We start from the raw sequence: 7,867 nt of genomic DNA on the forward strand, positions 1-7,867 counted from the left end.
CCCCATAATCACGATTCTATTTGTTCTCACTTCATCGTGGCAGTAAAAGTGCTAATAAAGAACGTTGGTGACAGCAACATGTTTGCTTTCTCTGATTCATGTAGCCCGATGAATTTGATGAATTATGAATTAAGCTCTGTTACTTTATATGGGTATACGCTTTCTACTGGTACCAGCTGTTGGATCGTAATTTCTGTCACCCTGTTTACGAATTCGTTCGGGTAATTTCAACGAGTCTCATAATACGACAGTTTTTTATTTCTTGGGGGAACAATTACTGCGGAAATTTTATCATTGTACTGATGGCTTTTCGAGAACTTTTCCCATTAGGAAAAGAATGGAACAGCAAATCCTTTCCAAGAGTTTTGTTTTTTTCCCGTTGCTGATCTCTTCTGGTAAAAACTGATCCATCGTGAACGTGTATTGGGTTGAGATTTTTTCTCCTCTACAGTATTAGAAGGATACTGCGATAGTTCAAATATTTGAATTGTTCTCGAATCTCTAACAACGAATGATAAATCAGGAAGCCAAAGTATATTATCATATGATGACACACTAACGACCCACGATAACATTTGATGGTTGAATACAGAAGTTGTAACAATTGTGCGTAGAAGAGCAGTTTACGACATCTGAATTTAAATAACACACCACTTGCTATACCAGCAAAACAGTTCACCAAAACGACATGTGATAACTATAAAACATACATATTTCTATGCCATATCATTTTAACAGGTATTCTACTAGTGTAATCCAATTAGATGATTTTTGCTAAGTTCTGGTATCATAAAACCACTCGTGCGCCAACTACAGCAGACGATTCTGCTTCCGTTAGTGACCATCCCATATCGAGTACCGTTTCACGATAGGTCACCGCATACACTAAAAATCAACTCCTCCTTCCCGATGTTTACAACTTTGCTATCGTTTAGAAAACGAAATGTGTTCACCAGAAACCAATGAGTTCCGAACAAAGTTAGTGCAGCTTTGTTCCTTTTGAAGCGAACAAAGTTAAACAATCACCAGTGAAATATCGCCAAATCTGATAAATTTGGTTTCTCTACAATGTCACATGCCAGAGAGAGCTGCCTAGTTCACAACTAAGTGGTTATACTTAAATCTATGTATGTTACTGTTCTCGAGTCTGTTTTCTACTCAGCTGGCAAAGCTGTGCAGCTCTTTTTTTTTTGGTTCATGGAAGCATTTTAAAGGGAAATATGCAATGTTTGAATTAGGAAGTTTTCTCTCTTATCTCGATCGAACTGACTACAAATCTTGTTGAAAACTATCGATGTCAATTGGTAATAGCACTAGTAAACTGTCATCGAGCAGACCACGCAAAAGTAACCATATTGTGTAGATTTTAAAGTTACGACAACGAGGCTGGTGAATTTGCAGATTCAGATGGTTGTAGAGAAAACCAGATAATGATAACTATTTTATTTCTAACGAGGTGAAAAAAGCTAACGAAGAACTGAAAGATTGCAAAGTCGCTGAGAAGGACGACTTGCCGGTCGAACTAAAAGTCTCAAGCGAGCGGCTGTATAGTGTAATTCACCAGATTATCCTGAGGGGATGGTATAAAGAGAAACTATTTATGGACTAGTTGAAGACTCAACTATAGCAACTGTTGAAGCATAAATCTCCTAAATTCCACTTATGAAATTCTCTCCTGCAATCTTTTTCATAAAGCTATTGATGAATACCATTGCGGTTTCGTTCGTCTTGAGACAGATCCTCGACAAGTTTCGAGAACGCAACTTGCATACACATCATCTGTTTATAGCCTTCAAGTCGACTCAATGAAACGCAACAAATTGTGGTATATTATGTCTAAACATGGTTTCCAACTTACCTTACTATCTTACCTTACCAATCAAAAGAAGACCTGTGTGGCCTTTGCTGTATCTAGGAGGCGACACCATTGTACTCGATCCATGGTTGCTCGTCGCCACCCTTACAGGCTGATCTCCTTCCACTTGGTCGATCCAACGTGCACGTTGTGCGCCACGACGCCGCGTTCCCATTAGGTCGTTATGCAGAACCATTTTGACTGCCCTTTCGTCCAATATCCTTACAAACCCAGCCCACCGTAGTCTACCGATTTTAGCCATATGAACTATAATGGGTTCCTCCAGCAACTGATACAACTCGTGGTTCTATCGTCGTCTCCATGTCCCGTCTTCCAACTTAACTGGTCAACTTTGAGGAGTCAATGAATAGGTGGTTCGTTGTTACGTTGCATTTTTGGAGTTTCGTGGCATTTCTGGAGTATCCACCGCAGTGTAGAGATCTGGTCCGTGGTGGCTCGGGCCCTCATGAATCCCGTCTGATTTTGCGCCACGAATTCCTTTGCGATAAGTGATAGGCGGTGGCATAGACATGGCCGAATTTGAGCACTGAAGGGCCCGGGGCAGATATTTCGTAAAGCCCTTATTTCTTAAAAAAATAGAGGTAAAAAAATTTAAATTTTGAAATGACTTAACGCTTCGCTGGAAGTTGAAGAGCAAAAAAAAGGTATCCACTCTGTCTTCACGTCTGGTCAGGACAATGGGGGCCCTTCGTGTAGGAAGGTCCGGTGCATCTGCCTCATTTGCCCCCCCCCCCCTTAAATCCGGGCTTGGGCATAGAAGTTGGGAGAGTACATTTTAGGCAGTGCTTAACAACGTGATTGCACGATGGTTGCTACAATCCAGCTTGTCGCCTTTTTTGTAGATGGGACACACTATCCCTTTTATCCATTCCTCTGGTAACGTCCCATTCTCCCAGATCCAGACCCAGTGCAGTGCTCTAGCCTCTACTTCTTCACCGCGTTTTAAAAGCTGGCTTGGTAATTGGTTACTGCCGGCCAGGGTTACTAGGACGAAAATCTAGTGTATCTGAAAGAGTGCTGCGATCATTGGAAGTGAAAATTGAAAATGATTGGCTGTAATTTTCGAAGAATTTTGCTGGTGAAAATGACTTTTATCAGCACTGCTGCCAGCAGCTTTGTTGCTTTTCAACCTGCCGATTTCCTCCTCAATCTCCTGGAGGCTTGGGACCGGCAACCTGTCGTCTGCTGCACGTTCATCTGCTGTAACATCGCCGTTAAGATGCTCGTCGTAGTACTGTTTCCAGCTTTCGATCACCTCACATTCGCTCGTCAGGAGATTTTCTCCCAGGTCGCGGCACATATCGGCTTGTGGTACGTAGCCTCTGCACGAGTTTCGCGATGCGTTCCTCCTGTTGGCGCTTTTTCCTACGAAGGACCGAGTACTGCCTGTTCCGCGCACGTTTATATCGTTCCACATTCGCTCTCGTACGGTGTTGCAGCATTCTCACCAATGCTGTATTCTTCTCCTCTGCTAACTGTTTGCATTTGCCGTCAATCCATTGTTTTTTTTTTCGATTCGGGACGGCTGTACCTAGCGCCGCTAAAGCCGCGCTACTTATGGCGGATCGCATGTCACTCCAGCCAACTCCAAGATAGTCTGCGCCAAGCTAGTCTCCCGTTGGTAGTACCACCTCCAGCTGCTGCGCGTATCCCTGGGCGACTATGGGATCTCTTAGTTGGCCAATGGTGGGTCGCGGCGACCGACCTTGACGCGTGCGATATGTGTGAACGTTGATAATATCAAAGGAGAATCTCCCGTCGATTAGGATGTGATCGATTTAGTTTTCTGTACGTTGGTGGGGTGATTTCCAGGTGGCTTTGTGGATATCTTTGCGGGGGAAGAAGGTGCTTTGAACTACCTGAGGCTGCAAAGTTTACGCACCATTTACCGTTGTTGTTCGATACGGTGTGAAGGCTGTTCGGCCCAATCACATTAATGTCGCCGATGACAATTTTCACGTACCTCCTAGGGCAGCTGTTATACACTCGCTCCAACTGCGCGTTGAACACTTTGATCTCGTCGTCTGGTCCCGCCTCGTGTGGGCAGTGCACGTTGATATGCTGTAGTTGAAGAAACGGCCTTTAATCCTCAATTTACATATTCTAGCATAACTAGGGACGTTGCGATACCATTAAACATCAATACTTAGGATCGATACCTGTATCGAGAGCAAGTACTGATATTCCGAACGTATCGATACCTAAATGTATTGTTGTGCGATACCAGTTCATTCAAAATATAAGTCATAATTCTTTTTTATTATTTGTTCCTCAAGATAAAACTTTTAATTCAATTAAACCATTTATATAGACCATTTTGAGAGACGTTTCTGAACTCATTCTATGAATGAAATTTGGACGGAAAGCTCGGAACCGCTGATATAACGCACGTAAAAGCAACATCATCAACAGCAGAATACGTGACACCTGTCAGTTCGTAAAATGGTCTATAAATTTACTGAATCTAGAAACACCAGCTTCTGCAAAAACTTAGTCGAAAGTCGAAGACGGTTTTCCTTAATAATTGATCCCGTTTTCGAAAATAGCCGCTTGCATGGCTCTGTAGATTTTACTTTCGGATCTGCATGACCGTAGAAAATGATCGTTCCCGTAGGTTAATCTACAGAAATTTCTGTTAAATTGGCATTGCCAATGAGATGGCATGTATGCATACGATGCATCAAAATGGCACAGGGAACAGCAAGTTTTCTGCTTCGTTCGTTCTTCTTTACAGGGTTGTTTTGAGTCTTTTCGATACTGAGAGGTGTGTATCGATATTGATGAAGTATCGCTGGTAAAACATCGATACCAAATATCCGAGTATCGGAAGTAGAAGGATCGATTCTGTATTAGTATCGGTGGTATCGCAACGTCCCTAAGCATAACTCGGGTACCACCTGGGCAGGTCCAGTATTACAAAACCGGTTCCCAGCTCGCTGCAACTTCGAAGATGCCGCCGTTTACGCGCAAATGATCGCGTCGCACCATCTCACTTAGCTATTTTCGGATGACAACATTGCCCAGGCAACACCAAACAGTTGTGTTCATGTTTCAACTGGCAGTCTAGTGTAATCATATGACGCGTGGAGGTATGAGATAGAAACTTGTTATGACGCTTCTTCCAGGTTGTCAACTTACCAATTGAGGCCCTTGGTTTCCGACGGTTTCGTATCAACGATGGCAGATGTGCTTCTAGGCTTTGCCAACAATCGACATCACCGCTGTTAATCCTAGAACTGTAGACTCACAGTGTAGAGGAGGCCTTCACGGCTCTCAGGAGGAAAGCTGCGAGCATTGAACTTGACATAAACACTATCAAATCAAAGTACATGATGGCTGACATAGAGCATAGTAGTCCTACGGACGTTGGTTTTGCTTAGATTTTGTTAAAAACACTTCTCAAAAACCTTCATATATTATGAATATTTTTCTCTTGAATTTCAGACAATTTTCTGAAGGTTGACAACTTTTTTTTATCTCTCGCCATTATTCACATTCATCATTTTATAAAAAAAAACTTCAGATAAATTTTCTATAGAAGTTGGCAAAATTGGTAATAAAGCCTACACACCCAAAACTTTTCATTGAATTCTGAAAGGTGTTTCCAACATCTGATCGAGCCGGCATGTAAACTTTGCACATGCTTTTTGATCGAGATATTTCAAATTAAAATTAAATATTTTTGAATTATTCCTGAAAATACGACATAGAATAAATGATTTCGTAATTCTCCTACATCAACCACAGGCTCATAGAAATGTGCGATCAATAAAACAGATTTAATCTATTTCGCGACCGTCCTGCGGAAGGACACTAATCGGCTTAGTTTCGATCGCGCAGGCATATAGGGGAACTGCTTCTTTATTCGTCTCAAAACCTATATTTCTATATTCATTACATCGCTCCCATTTGTCCAATTTACCTTAAATTTCCCAAGATTTTCAAAGCATCAGTGATTCTAATTTAAATAGGTAGGGTTATCGCTCCTATAATCATCTCAGTACCTATATTAATCCCCGTACGTATATTCATCTCATCACGCCTTTTTGATCGATATGTCATCAAATTTTACCATATTTTCAACGTAAAACTTTCAACCACTTGAGAAAATCCAGAAGCAAATTGTTTTATTTTCAAAAATTTGTAGAAATTTGACGGTAAATTAGACGAATGAGAGAAATAAGATGAATATAGGTGCACCTAGCTGTTGAGATGAATAATGGTGCGATTACCCTACTCGATTAAGTCGAGTGGTCGGAAGTTAAACGTTGGAAAAAATAGCAAAGTTTGACGGTTATTTGAACAAATAAGAGTGATCAGGTGAATACAGGAACGGTTTCAATTAATTTCACTGATAAAAATTATATACACTGCTTGCACTGCAACACTGCTTGAAATGCAATCGTAAGAGAAAAAAAACACTTTCAGACAGTAAAAAGATTGAATAAATCATTCAAATGTTAAAATGATTTTCATTCGGTATATTTTTACAACACATCATCACATTCATTGCCAAACAGTTCTTCCAGACGCCCTTTTAAGGGGGGATAGGGTTTTGAAGGCAGAAAAAAAACAGGTTTTTACAGATTTTTTTTTTGGGCGTACGGTGAAAGTAAATTTATTTCTGATTATTGTACATTAAAGAGTAGTAATTGAACTATATTCTGTAAAATATTGCTTGAAAAATATTGAAAATTGACCGAATGGTAGCAACTCTTCGCAGGCGCCTCAGAATAAATACTTTTTGCGGTGCACGTCATACCTCAGCACTGGATCATCTGAAATGAAATAACCAAAGTTTTTCCTTTAATTTTTATGTCCCTCTAGGTATCTCTGTCGAGTTTTTCCATTTTTTTTTTTAATTTTTGAACTTTTTACAAGACTTGAAAGTGAAAATACCGATTTTTGGCCTAAATTCATGACTATTGTTGTTAATAATAAAAAAAATAAAATCAAAAACGAAAAAATCTCAACAGGGTTACCTCATAAATTATGTAAGGAAATACTGTAAAAAATTTGAGAACGATCAGTTGAATAGATTTTGAGATACAGAGTGCACCGACTCAAAAAACATCGATTTGAGAAAAACGCGTTTAAAGTTTTTCGTAGCGAAAAGACCCCGATAAAACTTAGTAAGCTATTTATTTTTTATTTTACTCACATAGAATCATCAATGCCGGGACCATAGAGTATAGAACTTTCGTCAAGAATGTCAATAAAAAAATCACTTTTTTTGAACCCTCAAAACCCTACTTCCCCCCCCCACTTAATAAATACTTAGTAAATGTAAATTGAATGTAAAAAAATACTGCACCCACAGAAAATAATCCGTTTGTTGAGCGTATGCAAAATTTTATTCAAATTAGCGCCACTCGAAATCGGGTGATAAGTCATTTAGCTTGAAGCTTCAAAATCTCTTTTGTTTTTCATGCGTCTCAAGCATCAATCTTATCGTAACAAGCTAGATGTCATACATCTTTTTTTTTGGCCATACCACGAAACAATGCCCTTTTCTGTTTTGCAAAAGCTCTTTCATCACAGTATCCAATTTTCTGTTCACCGGTCCTTCTTTGCGCCCACTTCGCGGTTTGTCTTAAAAAACTGCTTTCCTCGTTTTTTGATTATACTAAATTGTACTAGCCTTTGAAAGCCTCGAGCAATTACCGTCAACTCAAGCTGAGCAATAGGTTTCTATCAAAACCTTGCCTAAATAAACCAAACAATCTGTTCATAATTTGCTAAGCATTGAAGCTGGGTGCAGTACAGTTGATGAAGGAAAGTCATCGCTCACTAGGGTAGATGATCCAATAGTTGTGGTAGCACCAATAGTTGCGGTATCGCTTTTAAATTCATCGTTTAAATTAATTAGAGGTGAATTGCTTATGCTACATGTTGAAGAAACAATAGATTTAACATAAGTACATACGTTACTATTTTAATATATACTAAAAATATCCAAACTACTGGAAAAAACTGTATTTTTCAGAAACT

This window comes from Wyeomyia smithii, chromosome 3 (assembly GCF_029784165.1).
Source record: "Wyeomyia smithii strain HCP4-BCI-WySm-NY-G18 chromosome 3, ASM2978416v1, whole genome shotgun sequence".
NCBI lineage: Eukaryota > Metazoa > Arthropoda > Insecta > Diptera > Culicidae > Wyeomyia > Wyeomyia smithii.